The sequence below is a fragment of the Heptranchias perlo genome, unplaced genomic scaffold (genome assembly GCF_035084215.1).
Source record: "Heptranchias perlo isolate sHepPer1 unplaced genomic scaffold, sHepPer1.hap1 HAP1_SCAFFOLD_122, whole genome shotgun sequence".
In the NCBI taxonomy this organism is placed as follows: Eukaryota; Metazoa; Chordata; class Chondrichthyes; order Hexanchiformes; family Hexanchidae; genus Heptranchias; species Heptranchias perlo.
In genome coordinates, this window is record NW_027138451.1 from 1337008 (window position 1) to 1364479 (window position 27472).

Sequence of the window (27472 nt, forward strand, 5' to 3'; positions counted from 1 at the left end):
ACACTGTGTCCCCGACTCGTAAAATCCCCAGCCAGCTGAAATAGTTTCTCTCTATCCACCCTATCTGTTCCCATTAAAATCTTATAAAGTTCGATCAGACCACCACTCAACCTTCGAAACTCCAGAGAATACAACCCCAATTTGTGTAATCTCTCCTCGTAAATTGATCCTTGAAGTCCGGGTATCATTCTAGTAAACCTACGCTGCACTCCCTCCAAGGCCAATATGTCCTTCTGAAGGTCCGGTGCCCAGAACTGCTCACAGCACTCCTGGTGCGGTCTAACCAGGGTTTTGTATAGCTGCAGCATAACTTCTGCCCCCTTGTACTCCAGTCCTCGAGATATAAAGGCCATAATTCCATTTGCCTTCTTGATTATTTTCTGCACCTGTTCATGACACTTCAATGATCTCTGTCCCTCAACCTCGAAGTCCCTTTGGACAGCCACTGTTTTTAACTTTTTACCATTTAGAAAATACCCTGCCCGCAATATAATGGGAAGAGCGGACTTCAAATATCACCCTCTGAGTCTGAAGAACAAAATCTGCGCACAATATAATGGGAAGAGCGGACTTCAAATATCACCCTCTGAGTCTGAATATCAAACTCTGCCCACAATATAATGGGAAGAGGGGACATCAAATATCACACTCTGCACAAACACAAGATTGCAGGGTGTGAGAAAGACAAATCAACGGTCTTCTGATCACTCGCTAAATAACACATTTATCTGGGGAAGAACAGAAATAAAACTAATTTCTTGGCATTATCTATATTTAACATTATAGTTGCGGCTTTAATTTTGAAAACCGCCCTTCGCTGAGCTGTGAGTGCGACAGAAAACTCTGTCGTTCAAGTAAACGATCAGTTAACACAGTTGGTGTCGGGAACACATGAAAAAGAAACAAAATAGAATCATAGAAATGATAGAAATTTACCGCACAAAAGGAGGCCATTCGGCCCATCGTGTCTGTGCCGGCCGAAATAAGGGCTGTCCAGCCTTATCACATTTTCCAGCATTTGGTTTCTCGCCTTATAAGTTAAGGCAGTTCAAGTGGATATCCACGTAATTTTTAAACGTGATGAGGGTTTCTGCCTCTTCCAACCTTCCAGTCAGTGATTCCAGATCCCCACCACCCACTGAAAAACATTCTACTCTCCCCTATAATCCTTCTACCAAGTCATTCTTCAAAATCATCCACCTTCTTCAAAATCATGACGGGTCCAGACAGAGCAGATTGAGAGAAGCTGTTCCCATTGGCGGAAGGGTCAAGGACCAGAGGAGATAGGTTCAAGGTGATTGGCAAAAGAACCAATGGTGACATGAGGAAAATCTTTTTTGCACAGAGAGTGGTTCGGATCTGGAATGCACTGCCCGAGGGAGTGGGGGAGGCAGATTCAATCATGGCCTTCAAAAGGGAACTGGATACGTACTTGAAGGGAAAGAATTTGCAGGGTTACGGGGATAGGGCGGAGGAGTGAGACGAGCTTGATTGCTCTTGAATAGAGCTGGCGCAGACTCGATGGGCCGAATGGCCTCCTTCCGTGCTGTTACCTTTCTGTGATTCTATGAATATAAGTGGATGGAGCTTGCACGACTGAAACTGTGCTGTGTTGTCTCTGAACATCAAACTCACCGAGTCCCTTAACTGCTGTATGTTGGAGAGCTCAGACCACCAATGTGGAGACCATTTTTTTTTCCAGCTGTTATTCACATCTTCTCTTACAGTAATTTTCCCGGTAGCTGAGAATGAAGTGAGCTGAAATGAGCAGGTCCAACGAGCTGGTTTGGAGCACAGGCCAATGACTGATCGCAGTTTGTTACTCAGCCAGTCAGCTCCGTTACAGCCGCTCCTGTCAGTAACAATTGAAGAGAAACTGTAAATCTGAAACTAAAATAGATAATTTACAATACTTTATATCATCCCACACTTCTCTGTTTCACAGTTTGTCAAACCAAAAACAGCCTCTGTCTGAGAATTGAATGGTTATCGGGGCCGTCACTTAATATCGGAACTCGTTGATTTTTCGGGGCTGATGCTGGTTTATTTCTTTCAGTGAGTGACCCATTTTACACCAAGTGAAGGTCCAATTCTCAGATCAGAGTCTGGGACACTCTGCTATGTCCAGTCTCCGTTTTGCGAAATTCTAAACCCCTCTGGTCCGGTCATTTCTTGGGAATGAGTCCGAAGCAGTCGGGCCACTCGTTTTTAATATCTGTGTCCTCACTGCTAAATAATAAGATTGCGGGTTTCCTTATCAATAATTGTAAATTATTATACTGACTGTTGAGAATCCAATGGAATTGAGCCCCAGATATTCAGTCTGTGCATCTCCTCATAATTGTTGGTGTTTCTCTACGAGTAATAAAAGCAACCGTCTGGTGAAGTAACTCATTGCACAAATATTCCCCGCAATTAATTCCTCTCTTGTTTAATGCAAGGCGAGTGTAGCTCGAATATTATTTTGACGACTATAATTATTTCCCGAATTTCTTTCCACACTGTGCTCCATTTTTTTAGGATGATTTGTGAATGATATTTACCAAATGAGCATTTCCTGCTCAGTGGTGATTTATATTTACCTCCAGCAAAAGCTGATTTCTCCTGACATATTACTCCTGCTCCTAACTACAACAACAAGCTTGGTGTGAAATATATGAACGAAATTGTTGAATAAAATGGAATAGGGAGAATTTAGATATTTACAAAAGTTTGCCCAACATCAGATCGTCCCCAGATTCACAAGAACAGAGTGAAAGAAGAGGTAAAATATATTGGGCTCTGTGGCGCGACGGAAAGCACATTGGACTTTTAGTTCAAGACTGTAACGACATTTGAAAGGATCTGAGCTTGAGTTCTCTCAGAGTTATATTTCAGATCACGACTCTATAATAATGATGCTGTGTTCCACTAGAGTTCTATTTCAGATCAGGCCTCCATAATCATGATGCTGTGTTCCCCCACAGTTAGATTTCAGATCAAGCCTCCATAATAATGATGCTGTGTTCCCCCAGAGTTATATTTCAGATCAGGGCTCCATAATAATGATGCTGTGTTCCCCCAGAGTTATATTTCAGATTAGGGCTCCATAATAATGATGCTGTGTTCCCCCAAAGATATTTTTCAGATCAGGGCTCCGTAACAATGATGCTGTGTTCCCCAGGAGTTATATTTCAGATCAGGGCTCCATAATAATGATGCTGTGTTCCCCAGGAGTTATATATCAGATCAGTGCTCCATAATCATGATGCTGTGTTCCTCCAGAGTTATAATTCAGATCAGGGCTCCATAATAATGATGCTGTGTTCCCCAGGAGTTATATATCAGATCAGGGCTCCATAATCATGATGCCGTGTTCCTCCAGAGTTATAATTCAGATCAGGGCTCCATAATAATGATGCTGTGTTCCCCCAGAGTTATATTTCAGATCATGGCCCCATAATAATGATGCTGTGTTCCCCCAGATTTATATTTCAGATCATGGCTCCATAATAATGATGCTGTGTTCCCCCAGAGTTATATTTCAGATCATGGCCCCATAATAATGACGCTGTGTTCCCCCAGATTTATATTTCAGACGAGGGCTCCATAATAATGACGCTGTGGGTGAAACAAAAATCCAAGCTGATGTCCATGAAAGGCAACTGCCGCCCCGACACTTCCTGTTATGCGAGTGGCGCCGGTCCACCCCGACTTTCTCAATCCTGAATTCCCTTTGATCTGGATTGACGAACCGCTCTCAATGATGACGTTTTAGGCCTGCACTGTTCTGGTCTCCATATTACGGAAACGGATATAGAAGCACTGGAGAACGAAAGTAAAATATTCACGAGGATCATAACAATTCTAAGAGGTTATACCTATCAGGAAAGACTGAACAGTGTGGGACATTTTACTCTAGAAGAGAGAAGACTAAGAGGTGACCTGGTCGAGGTCTTTACAATTATGTCGTGGTTTGATAGGTGGGGATAGAGAAGATGTTTCAACTTACGGGGAGCCGAAATTTTCGGGTGATCAGTAGAAAATAGTCACCAATACCTTCAATAAGGAATTCAGGAGAAACATCTTTACTCAGACAGTAGTGAGAATGTGGAACTTACAGCTACATGGAGTAGTTGAGGAGAATATCTTAGAAATATGTAAGGGGACGCTAGATAAGTACACGAGAGAGAAAGGAACAGAAAGATATGCTGATAGTTTTAGATGAGATGGAGTTGGAGGAATATTGTGTGGAGCATAAACACCAGCAGAGACCAGTTGGGGCGAATGGCCCGTTTCTGTAAATTCTATCTCGAATCTGTGTATTGTTTTATCGCAGGGTTACACTGTCGTATTGTGTAGTGTTTTGTTTTAAATACAGGTTCTGGATCTGAGACAATATAGTACACAGGCGAAAGTAAAAGGTACTACTTTATTGTAACACTTATAACATACAAGTATTGCAACAGACAAACAATCAATCACAAGCTCACGTGCGTCTGCCCGTCGGGGACCCCTGAAGTCGACGGCTGGTACTTGAGCCTGTGGTTCTCCAAGGCACCGGATGCACTCGCAGTCCTCGGTGAAGTCCTCAGAGTCTGGAAAGTCCCCGATAGTTATACTGGGGCATGAACAAGTGCATTTGTGGCGGACGGCCAGGTCAAACAGCTGGTGGCATGACGCGTCTTGCGCGTTGTAAACACATTCAGCTGCTGACAACACTTGTGACATGTCATAGAGTTCACCCTTATGTTCCAGTGCCCACATGAGAACACGAAGAAGGAGATGCTTCAGGGAACAGACCAGCTGTCCCTTGAACTCCGGTGGAAATGTTAGAAGCAAAAGGTTAAACTGCTCCAGGTGAGGCTCGAACTCACAACCTCGGCATTTCTTGAGCCTGAATACTGTTATATAAGTACCGCGCGCTAACCGATTGCGCCACTGGAGCCGCGTTAGTTTAGTAGTCTCATCAAACACACTCATTTTCGGCCTGTAAGACTGCATATTCTTTCAGGCAGGTTTCCAAGTGGACACATGCCGCCACCTGCCACTTGGGCATTGGTGTTTTGGAAATCGAATTCTTTCCTGCCACACACGAAGCAAGTGTTCGATTAACGCCCAATGTAGCAGCATTTTCATTCTGCATTCATGACATCGCGTGAATTGCGATAAATTCATATTCAGCTTCGATCTGCACAACATCTTTTCTCCATGTGTGTTGTTTTCACTTCACATCGGCTTCTATTCGCAAAGGGTGGGAGACGTTTTGGAACGCTCTTCTGCAGATGGAAGTTGATGGTAGCACACTTGTGAATGCTAATTCTGAGATTGAAAGATTTCTGTGAAACAAGGGTATTAAGGGATATGGGGCGAAGCCGGGTACATGGAGTGAGGTCACAGCTCCGCCATGATCTCATTTAATGGTGCAACAAGATCGACGGGCTAAGTATCACTGCTACTTGCTGCCTCCTGATATGCACCACCTTCACCTGCAAGAAAGCGGGATGTGTGGCTGAGTGATGTGCCTGTCATGGTTAAATAGCTGCCAGTGTGTGTGACCTATGAGTTGTGGGTGGGCGGCTTGCAACAGTGATAATGTGGAAGAGTGAGAGGAAGCCTCTGGTTACAAGAGTTGAGACTTTTCAATTACTTTCTCTACCTGCCTTTCAATGATTTATGTGCTTGCACTCCCAAATCTCTGTGCTCCTCTACAATCCCTCGCTTCTAACCATTCAGAAAATTCGCCGATTTACGTGTCCAAAGTTGATGACCTCACACTTGCCCACTTTGAACTCTATTTGCCATAGTTTTGTCCATTCTCTTAATCTGTCTCTGCGCCTTTGCAACTTCCTGCTCCCCTTTTCACTTACTGTCCGTTCTCACTTAGTCACATCTGCAAACTTGGATATCCAACCCTGTATTCCTTCATCCCAGTCATTAATAAATATGGTGGAGAGTTGAAGCCCCAGAACAGAACTCTGGGGAACATCACTGTCACATCCCGCCAATCAGAATACCTAAACTTTATCCCCACTCTCTGCCTCCTACATCCCAACTAATGTTCAACCCAAGTCAAATGGCTCGCTCCAATTCCGTGCCCTCTCATTTTGGCAAAAATAATTCTTTCCCATTTTATTAAATTCCCGCGAGTTGAATATTACCAATTTCGCAAAATATTCCCTGCAGAAATTAAACACACATTACAGAGCATGTGTTGAGTGCATAGCAAGAAACCCACGATTTAACTAATAAACAGTGAGAATACACATATTAACACTGAGCGCCAGATCTGAATCGAACCCATTACCCCGAGGTTCCGGGACCCCCACCACACTCACACACTCTCACAAATACACTGCGTTCATATTTAATACCAAATGAAAATCAGAAAATAGTAATCACGCCCAGTGGAATTGGAGAATGTTCGTATTGGAAAGAACAGGAAGAGACCATTCGGCCCGTCGGGGCCCGCAGTAAATTATGTTCGCTCTCTCTGCTCTGTGTTGCTCTCAGTATAGATTTTCAGTTCACCAATTTGTCTTTTCCTCTCTCTATTTTACGGACTGAGTGTGGAAGAGGTTCGGTTTGGCGGCTAATCATTTCGATCAATTATTTGAACATAATTTATTTTGATTGTAAATTTCTCGGTGACCGAGCGGGAGTTCAGTTGTCAGTTTTCTGAAAGATTTATTTCGATTTCGGAAGCTGAAAGGCCAACTTGGTAAAAGAACAGATAATCAATTAAATGACCAACATCCACAAAGTGAAAGCAAGAGACAGAATGAAGTAAAGGCTTTAATGAACACTGTTCCGGGTTTTAGATCATTTGGTGATCGTGGTCTAATAAAAAAAGCACCTGATTTCGCTCTTTATCGTGATGTCATCACAAGATTGCAGGTTCCAGTCCTGCTCTGGTCGGTTTTCACACTGGTTGATAACGTGTTCTACATGGGTCGGAACTGTTTTACATCCGACCATTTCTAACTGTCCCAGAAAAGACTTGAGGTAAATACATACATTCCTTGTCTTCCTGACTGTGCGATTTCAACATTGTCGATCTGGGTGCACGGGCAGGACATTTTGTACCGGTCACTTAATTCACACTGTTTGGATTCAGAAAGAAGGAAATAAAACGGCTTTTGGAAGCTACCGGTGCATCGAGGTGGCCGAAATCTTGAGGTGATGCTGATCTACTGCGCTCTGACCTATGATATAACTCGTTCCACGGACATTCCCCATAATTAATTCTCCTTCTGGATTAATTCCAATATGATGATGATGAGGATTATTATCGTTATTTTCATTATTATCGTTACTGTTTATCATTTTCCCCATTTCATTTCACGAAGTGTTTAATTTGTGAGGATCTATTTTGCATTGTTATTTGCCAAATCTGCATTTCTGCCTGTCCCTTTGTCTGCACGTGCTGTATTCTCAACAGCACATTTCAAATACAAGGGACTTAGAATGTCGAATGAAATCTCTTTCTCTAACATTGGGGAGTTGCTGTTTCGTGTTAGAGCTGAGCGCAACAATTGTAAGGATCTGCTGCTCCTCAATTTCTCTGCCCGTCCAGTAAACCGGGTACATCGAGGAGGCGGTTTGTAGATCGAGAGCAGCTTTTGTCACGGGCACTGCTTTTCCGTGAAATCTAGAACTCTCTCCCCGAAAAGGCTGTGGTGACTCCATGAAATGAAAATATCAGGACTGAGATCGAGAGATTTTAGTTGGTTCAGGTTGTCTGAGGGTGCGGAGAAAAGACGGGAAAATGGAGCTGAGGTACAGATCAGCGAGGAACTAGTTGAATGATGATGTGGAGATGCCGGTGATGGACTGGGGTGGAAAAATGAAAGGAATCTTACAACACCAGGTTATCGTCCAACAGTTTTATTTGAAAATCACAAGCTTTCGGAGATTATCTCTTTCGTCAGGTGAGTGAGTGAATGAAAGGTTCTCAAATCGCATATCTTATATTAAGCTGGGATTCAAAGGTGTCGTTGGGTTCAGACAGGTTAGCCACGGAAAACAGTATGTCCCAGTGTACTGAATACACAAGGGTCAAATTACACAGACAAGAAGAGAAAGAGACCCGAAAGGCAGAGAGAGAGAAGAGAGAATGTCCAGTTGTATTAAAAACAGATAACTTTTTTTTCCCGCTGGTGGGGTTACGTGTAGCGTGACATGAACCCAAGATCCCGGTTGAGGCCGTCCTCATGGGTGCGGAACTTGGCTATCAATTTCTGCTCGACGATTTTGCGTTGTCGTGTGTCTCCAAGGCCGCCTTGGAGAATGTTTAGCCGAAGATCGGTGGCTGAATGTCCTTGACTGCTAAAGTGTTCCCCGACTGGGAGGGAACCCTCCTGTCTGGCGATTGTTGTGCGGTGTCCGTTCATCCGTTGTCGCAGTGTCTGCATGGTCTCGCCAATGTACCATGCTCTGGGGCATCCTTTCCTGAAAAGTATGAGGTAGACAACTTTGGCCGAGTCACAGGAGGATGAACCATGTACCTGGTGGGTGGTGTCCTCTCGTGTGATGGTGGTATTTGTGTCGATGATCTGGCATGTCTTGCAGAGGTTGCCGTGACAGGGTTGTGTGGTGTCGTAGACGCTGTTCTCCAGAAAGCTGGGTAATTTGCTGCGAACGATGGTCTGTTTGAGGTTGGGTGGCTGTTTGAAGGCGAGTAGTGGAGGCTTGGGGATGGCCTTAGCGAGGTGTTCGCCGTCATCGAGGACGTGTTGAAGGCTGTGGAGAACTTGGCGAAGTTTCTCCGCTCCGGGGAAGTGCTGGACGACGAAGGGTACTCTGTCGGTTGCGTCCCGTGTTTTTCTTCTGAGGAGGTCTATGCGATTCTTCGCTGTGGCCCGTCGGAACTGTCGATCGACAAGTCTAGCGTCATATCCCGTTCTTACGAGGGCGTCTTTCAGCGTCTGTAGGTGTCCATCGCGTTCCTCCTCGTCTGAGCAGATCCTGTGTATCCGCAGTGCCTGTCCATCGGGGATGGCCTCTTTGACGGAGTTTGGGTGGAAGCTGGATCGGTGGCGCTTCGTGTGGTTGTCCGTGGGCTTGCGGTAGAGTGAGGTGCTGAGATGCCCGTCTTTGATGGAGATTTGTGTGTCCAAGAAAAAAAAACGATTCTGAAGAGTCGTCCATGGTGAGTTTGATGGTGGGATCGGTTCCTTATAGTTGAATGATGGTACAGGCTCGACCAGATGAATCGCTTCCATTTGTTCCTACGTACAGATCAGCCAAGATCTAATTGAATGGCTGAACGGACTCGAGGGGCTGAATGGCCTCCTCCTGTGCTGCACCGACAATGATCCTGTGATATCCCGGCCGCTCTGTGCTGCTGCCCTTGGAGTGTTTGATGGGACAGTTTAGAGGCAGTTTTACTATGGATTTAACCCGTACTGTACATGCCCTGTGAATGTTTGATGGGGCAGTGAAGAGGGAGATTTACTCTGTAATCTAACTCGTGCTGTACCTGCCCTGTGAGTGTTTGACGGGACATTGTTGAGGGAGCTTTACTCTCCATCTAACCCCAGCTTCCCAGTTTTCACCATATCCATCAAACCCAACTAAGTCCTTCTCTCCATGCCTCTCAACCCACTTATCAAGCTTCTCACAATATCCCTCAACCCCCATCTCTCAGTCTGCTGTCGTAGCTCTGTAGCTCTGTTTAGATGTTTGGCTGATAAAAACGTGCGTGTGAAACCCCACGGAAAATCTGTGGGAAGTGCAAATCTACCGAACGGCTTGCCCGGTCGGTTCAGCACTCAGCAAAATTGACCTTGCTGCTTTTAGCTCTGTGACGCAATGGATACGTCATTGTGAGTAAATGAAACGGTTTTAAAGGTTGTGGGTTCAAATCCCACTAGCGTTGTATTTTAGATAACGGCTACATAGTAATGATACTGAAGGGTGGGACCTTGTAATAAAAACCCAAGCTGTTCACCGATGTCCTTCATGGAAGGCAAACAGCCATCCCGACGCTTCCTGTTTTAAGAACATAAGAAACAAGAGCTGGAGTCGGTCATACGGCCCCTGGAGCCTGCTCCGTCATTCAATCAGATAATGGCTGATCTTCTACCTCAACTCCACTTTCCCGCCCGATCCCCATATCCCTTGATTCTCCGAGAGTCCTAAAATCGTTCTATCTCAGCCTTGAATATATTCAATGAATCAGCATCTACAGCCATCTGGGGTAAAGAATTCCAAATTTCACAACCCACTGCGTGAACAAATTCCTCCTCATCAAAGTCTTGAATAACCGACCACTTGTCCTGCGACTATGCCCCTGGTTCATTTCTATCTAACTAGGAGAAACAATCTCTCAGCACCTAACTTGTCACGCCCCCTCACAATGTTTTACGTTTTAATGAGATCACCTCTCATTTTTCTAAACTTCAGAGAGTTTAGGCCCATTCTACTCAACCGCTCTTTATAGGACAACCCTCTCATCGGAGGAATTAATCTAGTCAACCTTCATTGCACGTTCTCCAAGGCAAGTATATCCTTCCTTAGATAAGGAGAGCAAAACTGTTGGCAGTACTTCAGGAGAGGTCTCACCAAAGCCCTCACAACTGCAATAAGACTTCGTTACTCTTGTCCTCCAACCACCTTGCAATAAAGGCCAACATGCCATTTGCTTTCCTAATTGCTTGCTGTACCCACGTAATAAATGTTATGACCTAGGTCACCCAAGTCTCTCTGAAGACCAACCTTTATAGATTCTCACCATTGAAACAATATTCTGTTCTTCTATTCTGACTGCCAAAGTGAATAACTTCACATTTCTCCACGTTCTCCTCTATCTGCCACCTTCTTGCCCACTCAGTAAATCTTTTTATATCCCTTTGCAGATTCTTTGTCTCCTCCTCACAACTTGCTTTGCCGCCGAGCTTTGTATCGTCAGCAAAGGTGGATACAGTACACTCGTTCCCTTTATTTAATTCATTAATATAGATTGTAAATAGCTTAGGCCCAAGCACCGATCCTTGTGGCACCTCACTAATTACAGACTGCCAACCTGAGAATGACTCGTTATCCCTGCTCTCTGCTTTCTCTCCGTTAACCAATCTCCTATCCATGCTAATATATTACCCCCAACCCCATGCGCCCTTACTTAATGGAACAACCTTTTATGTGGGAACTTATCGAATGCCTTTTGAAAATCCATGTAAACTACATCCACTGGTTCCCCTTGATCTACCCTGCTGGTTACATCCTCAAAAAACTCGAATAAATTAGTCAAACAAGGGGCTCCAGTCCCACTCGACTTTCATGACACTTAATTCCCTCTGATCTGGATTGGCGAATCGCTCTCAAGGAGGAGGCTGATCTCCAGCTCAGGGGATTCATAGAGAAGAAATTAAAACATGGCCAGACCAAAGTGAATTTGCTGGCCTCCCATTCCAATCTCAGCACTCAGACTCCATTCAGTCTCACTGCCCGTCTGGACATTATAATCTCCAGGAAGTAAAGATCATCTCACCGAATTGAAACACCTCTTGATGAAACTCTTTGAACGGGATCCAGTGTCCGCGGAAGCCTCACTTACACGCTGAAATCCCCCAGGATAATGTGACACTTCAGCCAGTTCCTTTGTCTGAACACAGAGACGGAAGGAGTGCGGGCGGGGTCGCAACATGTGAGGAAACCACGTTCGATACAGACAGAGAGGGAGAGAAACGGGATAAATTAGAAAATGATAAGTCGGTGTAATTAAACTGAGTTTTCAGTCCTGAGAATTATCGGCGGAAGGGAAGAGTGATGGAACGAGGAAAAGCAATATAAACTAAACGGTATAATTCTAATAGGGGTGCAGGAACAGGGAGATCTGCGGGTCTATGTACACAAATCATTGAAGATGGTAGGGCAGGTTGAGAAAGCGGTTAAGAAAGCATACGGGAACCTGGGCTTTATGAATAGATGCATAGAGTTCAAAAGCAAGGAGGTTATGATGAACCTTTATAAAGCAGTGGTTGAGCCACAACTAGAGTATTGTTTCTAGTTCTGGGCACCGCACATTCGGAAGGATGTGAAGGCCTTAGAGAGGTTGCAGAAGAGATTTACTGCAATGATTCTAGGGATGAGGGACTTCAGTTCCGTGCATAGACTGGAGAAGCTGGGGCTGTTCTCCATTGAGCCAGAAGTTTGAGAGGAGATTTGATCGAGGTATTCAACATCATGAAGGGTCCAGGCAGAGTAGATAGAGAGAAACTGTTCCCATTGGCGGAGGGATCAAGTACCAGAGGACATAGATTTAAGGTCATGGGCAAAAGAACCAAAGGCGACATGAGAAAAAAGTTTTTGACACAGCGATGGTTGTGATCTGTAATGCAGTGCCTGAGGGGGTGGTGGAGGCAGATTCACTTGTGGCTTTCAAAAGGGAATTGGATCAGTACTTGAAGGGGAAAAAATGCAGAGCTTCGAGTATGGAGCGGGGAAATGGGATTAGCTGGATTTCTCTTGCAGAGAGCCGGCACGGACTCGAAGGGCCGAATGTACTCTTTCTGTGCTGGAACCATTCTATGACTCTATAATTCTAAGAGTGTTGTAGATAAGAACACACTGGAGAGCGCTGGCTCCGAATCTGCGGTTAATTCACTCCCTGCAGTTTGAAACACTCCGTTTTTCTTATATTGAGAAGAATCTTGTTGCTCGAACTGAAAAACCAATTTGAAATTTCACTTCCTGTCCGGTCTCGAGAATCAGGGGATGAAACTTTTGAAATTGTCGAATGTTTTCCTCTTGAAGTGAAGTGAACCGTGTAAATCCGGTTAAACCGGCGGGTCGGAATCCCCTTAGATTTAGAATCCAGCTATTCAATCCCTTCGCTAAAACAACTCTGGTTTAAGAATTAAAGTCGTTGACCAGAAGCGGTCCCGCGGTGTTGGTCTGTGTTTAATCTCCACCATGAATGTTTAGCTCTCCCCGAGAATCAGTTTGTCCAACGTCCTCACAGAAAGATTCGTTCCCTCCTGTCGACTTGATTTGGGAAAATACAGAATATCAGCGAACAGCTGAATTTTTATTCCGCAATTGATTTTTATTATTTAATGGAAATATAAAGGAGCAGGGGGCACTTTAACCTCACGGAGATGATTCGTTGCAATTGGAAACCCGTGGATGGGAATCTCTGGAACTAATTTAAATCGGCAGTCAACACAGAGAGGCTGGGAAGCAAAAACGAAGGGCTTCTGGAGGCTGCCAATGAGGAAGAGTAAACATTGATCTCGCTGCTCTCTGGAGCACAACGGGTGGAAAAATGGAAGCAAAGAAACAAACAACATGAACTTGAAGGCACCGCTGGGATTTGAACCCAGGATCCCCTCTTTACAAGACAGGTGCTTCAACCACTGAGCCACGGCGCCCACATTTGTACAAATCTTTCCCAACGTTATGGTATTGATACCTTTGTCAAGCGACTTTGTTGAGCCTTCCCCTTCAGAGCGTCTGCGCAATAACATCGGTCTTTTGTTCAACGGTCTCAGCCTGAGAAACCATGGATATCAGTCGTGACCTTCTCTTTGTTATCCCCTGTCAGCACATCTTATATCTAGTCCTATTCATCCTGTTTTAATCCCACACTCTCCCCAAACTATCTGGTCTTACCCTATTGCATTTCTGATCTCTTCCCACGAAATGTTGGTGAGTACTGTGTGTGATACACCCGGCCCTGACCTCCTCCTGTGGTTGACCTCCGACAACTACTGCACAATAGTTTAACGTGTGTTTGTTTTACGTTATGAAATGTGTATTCGCGCTAGTCTACCCGGTGTACCTATTCTCACACAAACGGCAATTTTGCTTCAGATCATTTTAATTTTAGAAAGTCTTACTGGATAAGACAAGTTGGACATTCAAAATTTCGTGAAGAGACGTTGATATTGTTCACTTGAAATAATTAGTGTACAACTCAATGATGCTGTACATCGGAATAGAAAGCGAGATTGAATGAACAGGAAGCGTCTGAAAGTATGGCTGATCGGCTGTGGGTGGCAGCGAAGTTTCACATGGCTGCATGGTCAATTGCCAGCGTTTCGTTGAACTTCGGGTCTTATTTTCACTTTGAGGTTTTCACTGATTGATAAATGAGAAGTCCGGAGATCGGATCCCAGTTAAGTCCCACTCCGCTTCCATTTTAAGTGAAAAATCACCAATTGGCGTCTCAGATTTTTTCATAGCTGCAGACGGCAGGAACGTATTTTTCCAAGAAAGATGGCAGTGATGGATAGAAGGAAGGAAGATGGGAGGGATCAGAAATAAACTCGACTGAAAAGGAACAAAAGACTGAGCCTGAGAGTGAGATGGCAGGAGAGAAGCTGAGAGGCTGAAGTATGTGACTTTTCTCAGTCACTTCTTGCTGCCTCATAATTTCTTTACCTTCATTGTCCAATCGTAATTGGCTGCGGCGCGAATAATTGCGTAAATACAGCGAATTGGCGATCGCCGTTGACGGCAACCGTGGGCTGAGCGACGAAAACAACTTTTATCGTTCAACCGAGCCTTTCGGAGGAGCGGCGGAAATGTTCCAGAAATTATTGGGCAAATCACAAATTCCCGTATCTCACTTTCTGCAACATTTACCTATCGATAATGGCGCACGCTGTGAATGCATCATTTTGGCTCGAGGTCCCAGCAATTGCAGGATTATAATGATAACGAAATAATTCTGGTCCGATAACAGTGAGACCTTGTTCCGCTCCGGGATCCAATAGCCTTTCTCTGTCCCTGCTCTGTCCACTTATCCCAGTTATCCACAGAGAAAATGGGACCGGTCCAGTATTGTAAAAAACTGGTGAAAGAGAAAATCTGTCTCCTTCACCCGGAGAGAACAAGCGTCGAACAGGGAACCAAAGCAAATGGCGGCAGAGCACAGGCCTGGAGACCTCAGTGAATCAGCCGTCGGTGACATTAACCTCCCGATCAGGTCAATAAACACCAGACAGTTGTTTCTATCTCTCTGCCTGGTGCTGAATCCAGATATAAAAGGTCGTTCCTGAGGCAATTGCTGAAAGCAGAGGGAAACCAATCAGGAAGAAAACAGTGTCGGCGACCGAGACCAGACCGGGATCCCGAGCCACACGGGCTGGATCCAATCACTGAGCAGCTCATCGCTTCAACCACCTTCGCGCTTCCCCCTCGGATCAGTTTCACCGAAACCGCTTCCTGTTTCTTGGTCAAATTCAATCTGATCGAGCGGATCAAACATAAAAATCGAACTCATATTTCTCCAGTGGCGCAGTCGGCAAGATCTGGTTCCAGATCCTATTCCTGATTCTTCGAACACTAATCCCTGACTCGCCAGCACGGGATGCAAAGACAATTCTGATTGAACAGCAAAAACTGACGGTTTTCAATAAAGACGCGAGGACGAGATTTACTGCAGCGCTCACTGAAACCTGTGGGGAAACACCGTGGGATTTCAAGGATTCCTCAAAATATTAAGGTACCTGATTTCAGTGAACACTCGGGAATGTGCTCCCAATATTTCTGAGTGACTTGGATGAAGGAATAGAGAGTTGTATATCAAAGTTTGCAAATGACAATAAGATCGGTGGCACAGTTACCTGTGTGGGTGGGATCAGGAAGTTACAAAGGGACAGAGACAGATTAAGTGACTCGCAAAACTGTGTTAAATGGAGTTTAATGAGGAGAAGTGTGAGGTAATTCACTTTGGATCCAATCAATCGGAAAATGGTCTCAATGTTGAGAGATTAGGAACAGTGGAGGAGCAAAGGGATTTGTGTGTCCATGTACACAAATCACTAAAAACGATTGGACAATAAAAAAAGGTAATCAAAAAGGTTAAAGGGACTGGAATATAAAGAGGAGGAAGTTATGCTTCAGTTGTATGGAGCCTTGGTCAGAGTAAATCTGGAGAACTGCGTTCAGTTCTTGGCACCGCCCCTCAGGAAGGAGTTATTGGCCTTGGAGGGGGTGCAGCGCAGATTCACCAGGTCTTACCTGGTCTTAAAGGGTTAAATTATGAGGACAGGTTGCATGAACTTGGATTGTATTCCCTTCAGTTTGAAAGGTTGATCTGATTGAGGTATTTAAAACGATAAAACGATTCGTAAGAGTAGATGCAGAGAAGTTATTTCCTCCGGTGATGGGGACGGGGCGGGACATAATTCAGAGCTCGGATTTTCACGGTGAAATCAGGAAGCACTTTATTACGTTGCACATACAGACGGCAATGTCGTTTCTTACCTCATACATTCTGCAAAGTCTTACTTGATAATGAATGTCACGCATTGAAAACGATTTTGGTAAAGAAGGCCTGATCGCGTCGGCTTGAAATAGATAGTGTACAACATGGACTTGGATGGACAGGGCAGAATTTCAAAGTGTGCAGGTGACACGAAACTCGGCAATGTGATAAACAATTTAAAGGATAGTAACAGACTTCAGGACGACATAGGCAGAGTGATGAAATGGCCAGACGCATGGCAGATGAAATTTAACGCAAAGAAGTGTGAAGTGATAAGTTTTGGCCTGAAGAATGAGGAGAGACAATATAAATCGAATGGTACAATTTTAAATCGGGTGCATGAACACAGAGATATGGAGATCTATGTAAATAAATCTTTGAATGTGGCAGGACAAGTTGAGAAGGCTGTTAAATCAGCATATGGGATCATTGGCTTAGAGCCATAGAGTACAAAAGAAAGGAAGTTATGCTAAACCTTTATAAAACACTGGTTAGGCCTCAGCTGAAATATTGTATTCAATTATTGGCACCACACTCTCGGAAGGATATCAAGGCTTTAGAGAGGGTGCAGCAGATAATTACAAGAATGCTGATTTAAACCCAGTCTCCTGATCCAAACAGTGAATGGTCTTTTGGAGACACCGAGGGAGAACAGGAACAGAGAAGGAAACAAACTGCGGACTGGATTCCAATTGCGCTCGGGAGGTTATTGTTAACTAAAGACACCGTGGAATGGGTTAAACAGAAGAATTGTTGGGGATTTAAATGTTCGGGATTTAAACCCAGACTTTCTCCCATGTTCCCAAATAGCGATCGAATAATCGGGAGATGGTGAAATGCAGGAGATTCAGGAGGGACCGAAGTCCTTCAATCTCTGCAGCAGTTACTGGGAACCGAGCCATGGGTGGGATTCCAGTTCAAAACGGGAGACTCTTAACAATGAGAGAGATCGTGGGCTCAAATCTGGACCCTACCTCCCTCCAAATTTAATTTTTCGTCATGAAGAGCGGGCGGAGGAATTAAATTTAACAGAAAAAATGTACAGACTTGGTTCAAATCTAATAACTGGACAGGTTCAAGATTGTTAAAAAGTTTTGAAATTCGATTTCATCCTGATGGATAAAGTTAACCCTTTATGTTCCAGCTCCCTTTTCATTTGCTTTTCCCGTTAATCTTTCATTCGCTGTCAACCCCAGAGGCAGCACGGAAGGACAGAAAGGTTTATCTCCGATCCGTCCTCTCCACTCGACCTTTATCTCATTACAGCAGTTGTAAAATTCCAATTGTCCCTCTCCATTTAAACAAAATATAAACAATCCAGGGACACAGACTTAAAACACCGGTTTCGAATTGATAGTAATATCATTCAAGACCATTTTAATTGTACAAAACCTCCGTACGGCCGCAACAAAATTTCAATACAATAACGACACGGATGGGATTCCGACCCACACGGTAAGAGCAGAATGGATTATTCGACCATTTCTGAATCCAAACAATAGAAACAAAGTCACTTTTGCACTATGCCCTGCCCGAGCACCCAGACCGACAATGTTGAATGTGTCGGGCCAACTTCTGCAAGGAAAGGAATTTATGGATTCCGTTCAATGAGGTCAGTCACTGTTCGAAACGGCCCGGTGTCAAACAGCAACGGCGCACGTTGGAAGGAATGTAAAAACAACCGCGGCAGGACTCGAACCTGCAATCTTCTGATAACATCGACGATTAATACCGAAGTCAGACGCCTTATCCATTAGGCTACGCGGCCGCTGCTACAAAGTTTCAGCAAAAGATCTTAAACCAGGGCCAGGGGTGGTTAAGACTCTGCTTGGATCTTTCACTGACTTTCACTTTGTTGATGTTGTTCATTTATTGTTTTCTTTCTTGGAGCAAGTTGGCTCTCCTGTTTCCGACTAATCATGAAACTGACAACTGAACTCCCGCTGGGTCTCCGAGAAACCTACAATCAGAATAAACAATGTTCAAATCTTTGATCAAAGTGTTTAGCCTCCAAATCGAATCTCTTTCGCACTCAGCCTGCAAAATAGAGAGAGGGGAAATAAAATAACAAGACAAATCGGTGAACGAAAAATGTACACGGAGAACAACACCGAGCGGAGAATGTGAACAGAATTTAATATCCAAGCCCGACGGGCCGAGTGGTCTCATCTCGTCTTGTAAAATACGAACAATCCCCAATTTTGCTGGGTGCGATTATTATATTCTGATTTTCTGTGTTTGGTTAATACAAACGCGGACCGGGTCGCGCACCACGGGGTAAACGGGTCAGATCCAGACCTGGCGCTCAGTGTTAATGTTAATATTGAGCACGGGATTCTATCCGTGTAATAATAAAATCGCGGGTTTCTTGCCATATATTCGACACATCCCCTTGCTGTGTGTTTAATCAGGGCAGGGAATGTTTTGCTATTTTAGTGATAATCATTTTTCAGGGAATTAGTAAACTCGTCTCGAAACATGAGATTTCCAGTTTCTATTTCGCGAAATGGAGTTGAGGTGCAGATCAGCGATGAGCTGCTGTGACTCCGCCGCGCCGGTTTAACCGGAATTAGAAGTTTCAGTGAAGTGAAGTGAACCGTCTCAATCCGGTTTATTTCTTTATTTATAACATTTTATATTTTGAGTGACAGATTTATCTAAAACTCTTTGAGAGTTCAGTTGTCAGTTTTCTGATCAGTTGGAATCTGAAGAAAAGAAAAATAAGGAAAGAAAAACATTACAAAGGTCAAAACTCGAACTGATACAATCACCTTGTCTCCGTCTTAAAAGATGATTCGTTCTTCCCGGAGACCAGTTCAATATTTATCCCTTCAGCAACATCAATATAATGCATTGTTTGGTCATGAATCTGAGTTGGTTCCAGGCCTGGAGAGGGCATGCGCCAAGGGTCTCTGTTGACGCTGAGAGACCATGGTGCAAGATTTGGATAGATGGAGGAACATCCAACAACCGCAGATTGAGGGGTGATGGAGGGGGTGGGAAAGAGGCCCTCCAGACATACATCCAACGGCAGCGGGAGGCAGCGGGGGCGGAAGTCAATGCCAGGCGCACAGGAGCATGGACTTGGATGCAGTGCAGGAAGAAGTTCAATGCTCTTACATGAGTCGTTAAGGCGAGTGAAGTCAGCTCTCAAGTGGCCTCGCCTACCAACTGCACCACGCAATACACCCCCCATCCCCCACATACCAACAAACTCTTTCCATCGGTACTCAACTCTTCTAACCAGAGGCTTCCTTTCACCCTTACACATGACCACTGTTGTGAGCCGCCCACCCACATATCACAGGTCATACACACTGGCAGCTATCCAAGCATGACAGGCAAATCACACAGACACACATCCCGTTTTCTTGCAGGAGAAGGTGGCGCATATCAGTAAGCAGCAAGTGGCAGTGGCATTTAGCCAGTCGAGCCTGTTCCGCCATTCAATTGGATCATGGTGAACCTGCTACTTAACTCCATATTCCCGCGTTTGCCCCATATCCCTTCATACCCTTCGTTCACAGAAATCTATTAATCTCAGATTTAACATTCACAAATGAGCTTGCATCAACTACGGTCAGCAGAAGAGCGTTCAAAACGTCTTCCACCCTTTGCGTGCAGAATCCGAGGTTAAGTGGACGCAACACACCTGGAGAAAAGAAAATGTCTCAAGATGTTGTGCAGATTGAAGCTGGATATGAATTGATCCCAATTCAGCGATGTCATGAATGCAGAATGAAAATGCTCCTGCACTGGTCGGTAATGGAACGCTCGCTTCCTGTGCGGCAGGCAAGAATTCGACCACCAAAACATCCATGGTCGAACTGCAGTTGGCTGCATTTGTCCAATTGGAAACATGGTGGAAAGAACATACAGTCTCACAGGCCGGAAATGAGAGTGTTTGATGAGACTGCTCGTCATACGTGACTCCAGTGGCGCAATCGGTCAGCGCGCGGTACTTATATGATAATATCAGGCTTGAGAAATGCCGAGGTTGTGAGTTTGAGCCTCACCTGGAGCACTTTGAACTTTTGCTTCTGAATACTTACACCCGAGTTCAAGGCACAGCTGGTCTGTTCCTTGAAGCATCTCCTTCTTCGTGTTCTCATGTGGGCACTTGGTGTCCTCTGGCCCGCCGTATTGCAAAGCAGATGTGAGTTTAGATGTTCATCGGCAGGAGAGGGGGCGATTGGCGACAGCGTGAAATGACAAAGGAGGCGGCACGAGATCTTTAAATCTGAAGAACCGAAAACACAATTCTTCTCTTCGTGAAACAGACATTCTTCTGTTTGAAGTGTCGTGTAGGAATATGGGGATCGGGCGGGAAAATCGATTCGAGGTCGAAGATCAGCCATGATCTTGTTGAATGGTGGAGCAAGTTCGAGGGGCCGAAAGGCCGATTCCTGCTCCTATTTCTTATGTTCTTATAAAACAGCTGACCCGCTTTTCGTTGCTTGGCTGTTTGTTTTCCAATATCCACCCCCCCCCCGCCCCCCCCCCCCCCCCGCCCCCGCCACCCCCGCCTATTGCTTGATCCAGTTTGTTGTTTCAACTTTCACATTCAACTTGTTTCACTTCCTGGTCATGTGATAAAAATAGCGGAGTGCAGAAGGTTCAGAGCCCGCAGGAAGACAAACGTTGGAAGGAATGAAAGCAGCGATTTTGCTTCGCCACCAATGACGAAATGCTCACTTTTTCCTTATTTTTCGTTGTTTTCTCTTGGAGCAAACCTTTGGGAAAGTGAAGCGAACTTCAGTGACTGTAATGTCACCAGGGGTTCTGGCTCACAAGATGAAATTGGAGACAGCGGCATCTGAGAGGCTGAAAGGGTTCACATCGTTCCCGAGATTCGGTAAGAGGCAGCACGGATTGATTTGTAGCGCTGAATGTCTCTGCATTCTACCGCCCACGGAGATGATGCTGGAAGTGTCTGCAAGGAGTGGGTAGCGGTTAAAAGGTATGTAATTTATTGGAACAAAGAAATCAGATCAGCCCAACTAAACTCAGTGTTCACCATCCAATTGACAAGCTACAGATAACTGCACCAATCCAAACATTTCCAGATAATTATGGAAGAGACTTACTTGAAGCAGTTTAGACATTAAGCAATATCTGTACAAACAAGGGACGGGTGGTGTGAACGGGCAATCTGTGGTCTTTCTAACTGATCATCTACTGGCCAAATGTTTCTGGTAAAAATGTTGATCAGAGAAGAACAAAGCCCTTTTCTGAGAATGCTCACCAAAGTTCAACATATTGACAACACATCGCAGGCATCGTCTCTCCCGCAGTTGTTGTTCCGCTGGAAAGGCAGAACTTGCCAACTGTTGTAAAACTAACAACCTGAGTCGGGACTTAAATCCTCGACCCGAAGTTCACTACTTCGCTTAAAGTTCTGATGCTCTACCGACTGAACTATCCAGGGTCACTATTCGTGAGTTTGCATCATACAGATTCATGGTCGGTCTCTGAATTTTCCATTGTGGGCGTCGAACTCGGGTGATGGTCCGTTTTATAAAATTCTCAGTAACGTTTTGAGGAGAATCCTTGTTTGTGTTGAACCTGATGTAAGAAACATGGAGAGAAAACTCGTGAGTTTACAATTTTTCTTGTTCGTGCCAAATGTCCTGTCATTCGTTAACACCAATTAAATAAAAACTTTACCCAGTGGCTCAAAAGCTAAACTTGTCCCACACCGGAGCTGGAAAAGGTCTCTCGACCTGTCAGCGGATCAACAACTGAAAGCGGAATAATTCCACCCGTTACTCAGTGACACCGGGAAACACATTTACCTTCCGAATTTTCCAACGCGACACTTCAAACAGAAGAATGTCTGTTTCACGAAAAGAAGAATCGTGTGTTCGGATCTTCAGATTTGAAGATCTCGTGCCGCCTCCTTTGCCATTTCATGCTGTCGCCAATCGCCCCCTCTCCCGCCTATTAACAAATAAACTCACACCTGCTATTGCAATACGGCCGGCCAGAGGACCCGAAGTGCCCACATGAGAACAATAAGAAGGAGATACTTCATGGAACAAAGCAGCTGTCCCTTGAACTCCGGTGGAAATGTTCATGAAGCAAAAAGTTAAACTGCTCCAGGTGAAGCTCGAACTCACAACCTCGGCATTTCCCGAGCCTGATACTGTTATATAAGTACTGCGCTCTAACCGATTGCGCCACTGGAGCGAGGCACAATTGACGCTCCCATCAAATACTCTCATTTCCGACCGGTGATATTGTATAATCTTTCAGATCGGTTTCCAAGAGGATACATGTCGCCAACTGCCATTCGGCCGTGTGCAAATCACGACTTGAGTATATCAACACAGGGAGTGGCGATTGGGTTTATATTGGGTCATTGTTTAAGTTATGGGCTGTTCAAAGTTTATGTAACAGTAATTATCATAATTATTTCCAGCTCCTCCTGCTCACTGGTGCTCGGTGCTTCACCCTGTGAGATACCCTCAGTCTCACTATATACATCCTCTCGAGACGGTGCACCTGGGCTGGTGATGGAAACGGTGAACCAGGTGCAGCAATAGATGGTTCGGAGTTACCAAGGTGACTGACATATCCTTACTTCTTGAAATGGTGGGAGAGCTTACAATTAACAACAACTTGCATTTATATCGCGCCTTTAACATAATAAAATGTCCCACTGCGCTTTACAGGAGCGTCATCAGGTAAAATTTGACACAGATCCAAAAAAGGAGATATTCGGACAGGTGACCGAAAACTTTGTCAAAAAAGGTCGGTTTGAAGGAGCGTCAGAAAGGAGGAGAGAGAGGCGCAGGGGTTTAAGTCGGGTTTTCCAGAGTATGGGCCGAGGGAGCTGAAGGCAAGACTGCCAATGGTGGAGCGATTAAAATCAGGAATGCACAAGAGGCCATAATTTGAGGAACTCAGTGATCTTGGAGGGTTGTAGGGCTGTGGGACGTTACAGCGATAGGGAGAGGCGAGGCCACGGAGGGATCTGAACACAACGATGAGAATTTTAAAATCGAGGCATTGGCGGACCGGAAGCCAATGTGGATGAGCGAGCACAGGGGTGATGGACAGTTTCAAAGCGAAGTAACGTGTGCAGGATCGGAGGGACAGTGTGACTCGGGAGATTGGGCCTGGGGCAGTGAGAACATCTCTTGAGCATTAAGATTTTCAGCAGCTGAGAGAGGCAGGGAGATGAGATCTATGTGTCTATTTATCCTGGCATCTGCAAAATTCATCGTCTGTCAATGCCGAACATCTTTCTTCCCCTCTCCCTGCTTTCCTGGTAAAGATTTATTTTTCAGCCGCAGTATTTGCTTAGAACATCTAATTCCCCAGCATCTGGAGGAAAAGAGGAAGCTGGAGGAAAATAACAGAGAGAAACAGAAGGAGATGGCAGGTGAAACTGGCAGAAAATGTGAGTGTCACTTGCTTCAAATGAGGCCTGAGAGGCCGGCGTTGCCTTGCACCTTTCCAAGGAGATGCATTGATCAGCTGGGTGGGTTTTTGAAATGGACACAGTTACACCAGCAGCTTGTGATAGTATTTCCCCTCACTGTCCATTCCATGTTCATGCCTCCCCGCACTTGGTGATTTCATTCTCTGAACAAGTATTTCGTGTTCTTGCAGTAAATGTCATTTTGTTTGAGCAGCTTGTCTGCGGCGAAAGTGACCTACATTTCAAAGGGAGAAGCAGGAAGGGCAGCGTTGGTCGGCTTGCTTGAAGGAAAATTGCAGCAGTTTCCCTGGTTAGGATTCGAATGCAGGTCAGGTTCGTTTTCTGGAAGGAACAAATCAACAACGCCGTAAAACCCATCCAGCCGAATGCATCAAAAATAGTTCCGTCTTTGTAAAGGACTGAACGTCAGGACTGGGATTGGAACCAACGGCTCCACGTGACGTGAACGCAGCGCCTCAGACTCCCGACTCCTGGCTGCAGTGGTCACATTCTCTCATTTCTAGATTAAAACCCAAATACATTTTCACTCATTCCGGACTTCGTTAAATGTTTCCGGTAGGCTGAGTGACTGGGATACAATCTCCCCAAAATTTCCTGCCCATGTGCTCGGTGCATGGGGAGGTTTGACCGGACCGTGGCATCTTGTTTCCCAGGGAGGGGCAGGAATGCGAGGCTGCATTGGCTGCTTTCGACCGGCAGTGGGTGATTGAAGAGAGCGGGGCCGGACAGGCGGCCTCAATGTTGCTGCTTGTCGCGGCTTCACTCACTCCGGGAGCTGGGGAACAGCGAAAATCTGATAGCTTTGTTGCCGCTGATGAAATGCGGTTAAAACCTATTGTTATTAACAAAGGCATCGCTGCAGGTTCCATTAATGATCTCTCACAAATCAACTGAATGTGCAGCTTTGAGAGGGGTTTTCGACATCGTCAGGGCAAGGATTGGGAGTGAGGGAGAGACACTGCCGGTATCTGTGTGATGTTTGTCTGAGTAGAACTGTACAGAGAAAGAAAGAATACACCGAGGCTGTGAGATATTGTATTTTATTCATATTTAACCTCAACATGAATTCTTTAACTTTTGAAATTTTGCGTCTTTAATGAGTAATGTTTTCAAAATAATTCAACGCAATTTCAAACCAGGGCCTTTTCGTGTATTCGGCGAGAGTGCTAAACATTACACTACGGAAACTCAGCTCTGTAAATTACTATAGGAACAACTGAGAAGAGGACAGCGGTCAACAAATGTTTTCAGTGCGGGAGGCGGATTCGATTCTCGTTTCAGAGAATTCACTTTTTACAAAACAGTTTACTGTATTAATTACGAGAACCACAGCAAACTCTTCAAAGAAGATGAATAGTTATTCTATTCGCCATTAATCAACCGATAACTTTGTGCTTCAGACTGAAGGGAATCCGAACATGTTTACCGAGTCAGTCAAAGCTTAAATAAGTTTTTGTGTTTTGCATGTGTTGAATTGTTAAATTGCCCACCTCACTAAAACACAACGGTAACTACTGCTCCACTCTATCATATAACCCTAAATAGTGCCGCCTCATTAAAGAACCTTAACTAGTGTCCCCCACTATTGTACAACCTCAAGTGTGTATATACAAGGTGTGAGTGTGTCTATTTATCCTGCAACCACACCATGTGCCGCCTCAATTTAAAAAAAACCTGAACTAATACCACCCCTGCTCTCTGCCACTATTTTTAAACTCAAGTGTGCATAAACAAAGTGTGAGTGTGTTTTTTTGACTGTGACATTTAAGTAATAGTAGCCTCCAATCCCTCCGTGTCTATGGAAAGTATGTTAGTGACGAAAGTCGAATCACGCCCTGACAATACTGGAGCATCCCTGTCCGGGCTCAGGCCACTCGACCACGCTCTATGCCAGTATTGTTCAGTAGAAATTGCTGACTAACCGCAGGTGTGGCTATGGTGATATCGTTTTATCCACAGGAACGGATTTTAATAGAAAACATCTCACACACAATACAGGGAAATGGACTTCACATGTGTGTATTTCATAACATCTTTCACCATTCAGTAACCAAGGAAGTAAAACACTCACAAACGACGGAACAACACTCGCACACTCTGCTTTTCATCTTATCATTTTACCAACAACAGAAAAAGGTTAAAGTTCACATGCAAACCGCATGCGAATATGAGTATTGAGATCACAGGTTGTGTTCATTATTCATTTTTATTCAGTGGCCAAGGTATTGGACAACACTGGTCTGTGTCACAATGGAATGATTGCACGGGCCGTGTTCTGCTGAACCCCAGGACAACACATTCTTACAACAAATGAAAAAAAACCTGCCGTGGATGGATGGCGGACTGGTTTTCTGGAAAGAACACATCAACTGGGCACACAAATCGCCTGCAGCCGAAAGAAGGCAAAATCGTTTTGTGTTTGTGAAGCTCGAAAGTGGGACTCGAACCCACGCTTTCAGAAGAAACTGTGATTCTAAACACAGCGCCTTAGACCGCTCGGCCACCCTAACTTTAGTGACCGTGATTTTCCCAAAGAGGCCCAGTGACCGTTTCACTCTGGTTCTCGTTAATTCCTGGATGCAGACCTAGTGACCAGGATACCAGTTCCCCAGATTTCCCTGTGCCTGTGCTCGGTGCATGAGGAGGTTTGGTTGCGCGGTGGAATATTGTTTCCCGGGGAGGGGCAGCAACGCGCGGTTTGAGATTGGATTCGGAGCTTTCCGTCCGCAGCGGTTGATTGGAGCAAGAAAGGCCGGACAGGCGGCCTGAATGTTGCTGCTGTCGTGGCCTCACTCACTCAGGGAGCTGAGAAACAGCGAGAAAGTGATGGGTTTGTTACTGCATCCGAAATGCGGCTTAGAACTGTAATTATTAACGGAGACAGCGCTGTAGGATCCTTTAATGATCGCTCAGAAATCAACTGAAACCTGTCGGAATGTGAATATCATTTTACTTTTCCAAAATAATTGGAACGACATTCATTGTGGAAACAGGGAAAGAGTCTGGTGTCGCTCACTGCAGAAATATCCATGTCACAGCGAGCCAGCTCTCTTGCAACAAGTGAGTCCTCCCTTCAGACCTTGTCTGTCAAGAGGAATTCTGATTTCCGTGAAGCCAATCTCGGTTTTTCTGGCAAAATACTGCGGATGATGGAAATCTGAAATAAAAACCGAAAATTCGTCAGGGCATCTGACGAATGGTCTTCGACCTGAAATATTCACTCTGTTTCTTTCTCCACGGATGCCGCCTCACTTGCTGACCTGTACAGCATTTTCTGTTTTTATTTCTTTTTTTTATATATATATTGTTCCTGCACGTGCTATTGGACCGCTGGGTAAATGGTGGAGTATCTGCCGTGCTCAGCTGGGAATGTTTCCGGCCCATTTTCTTGCACCAAGACACACATTAGAAACCGGGAAAGGCGAGACCATGAAAGTTCGGGTAAAAGTTACCCTATCGCTCCTGGATGGACTCGAAACACCAACTTTTAATAATGAAATAAGCAAACGCGATAACCGATTGCGCTACCGACAGATCATTAGCAACACTTCGCCTTTAATTCACTGAGTTAAAGCTTCAGATTGCAGCGAACAATATAACAGCTTTTTATTATCAGTTTCCTTTTCCACAATAAAGGGGGTGAATCTTGACCGAGTGAAAATCTGTGCTGTATTATTTCTGAATATCAAACTCCCCATGCCATTAAACACCTGAAGTTTGGAAGACTCAGTCCCCCAGTGATAGAGTGGATTGATTTTTCCAGCTGTGATTCTCCATCCTCTATTTCAGTCATGGTCAGGTTTGCTGAAAATGAGATGAGTTGAAATGAG

At 44.9% G+C, this 27472-nt stretch overlaps 4 non-coding genes across 4 annotated transcripts; 1 reads left to right on the forward strand and 3 right to left on the reverse strand.

Annotated features, from left to right (window-relative positions):
• Positions 1-4831: 4831 nt before the first annotated feature.
• Positions 4832-4927, reverse strand: trnai-uau (transfer RNA isoleucine (anticodon UAU)). Its single transcript has 2 exons — positions 4890-4927; positions 4832-4867 (listed from the first exon to the last, which is right to left on the reverse strand). It is a non-coding gene; the product is annotated as a tRNA-Ile (tRNA).
• Positions 4928-13279: 8352 nt separating this feature from the next.
• trnat-ugu (transfer RNA threonine (anticodon UGU)) lies at positions 13280-13352 on the reverse strand. Its single transcript has one exon. It is a non-coding gene; the product is annotated as a tRNA-Thr (tRNA).
• Positions 13353-17873: 4521 nt separating this feature from the next.
• trnar-ucg (transfer RNA arginine (anticodon UCG)) lies at positions 17874-17963 on the reverse strand. Its single transcript is given in 2 exon segments — positions 17874-17909; positions 17927-17963. It is a non-coding gene; the product is annotated as a tRNA-Arg (tRNA).
• A 2161-nt stretch (positions 17964-20124) lies between these two features.
• trnai-uau (transfer RNA isoleucine (anticodon UAU)) lies at positions 20125-20219 on the forward strand. The gene is made up of 2 exons: positions 20125-20162; positions 20184-20219. It is a non-coding gene; the product is annotated as a tRNA-Ile (tRNA).
• Positions 20220-27472: the final 7253 nt, after the last annotated feature.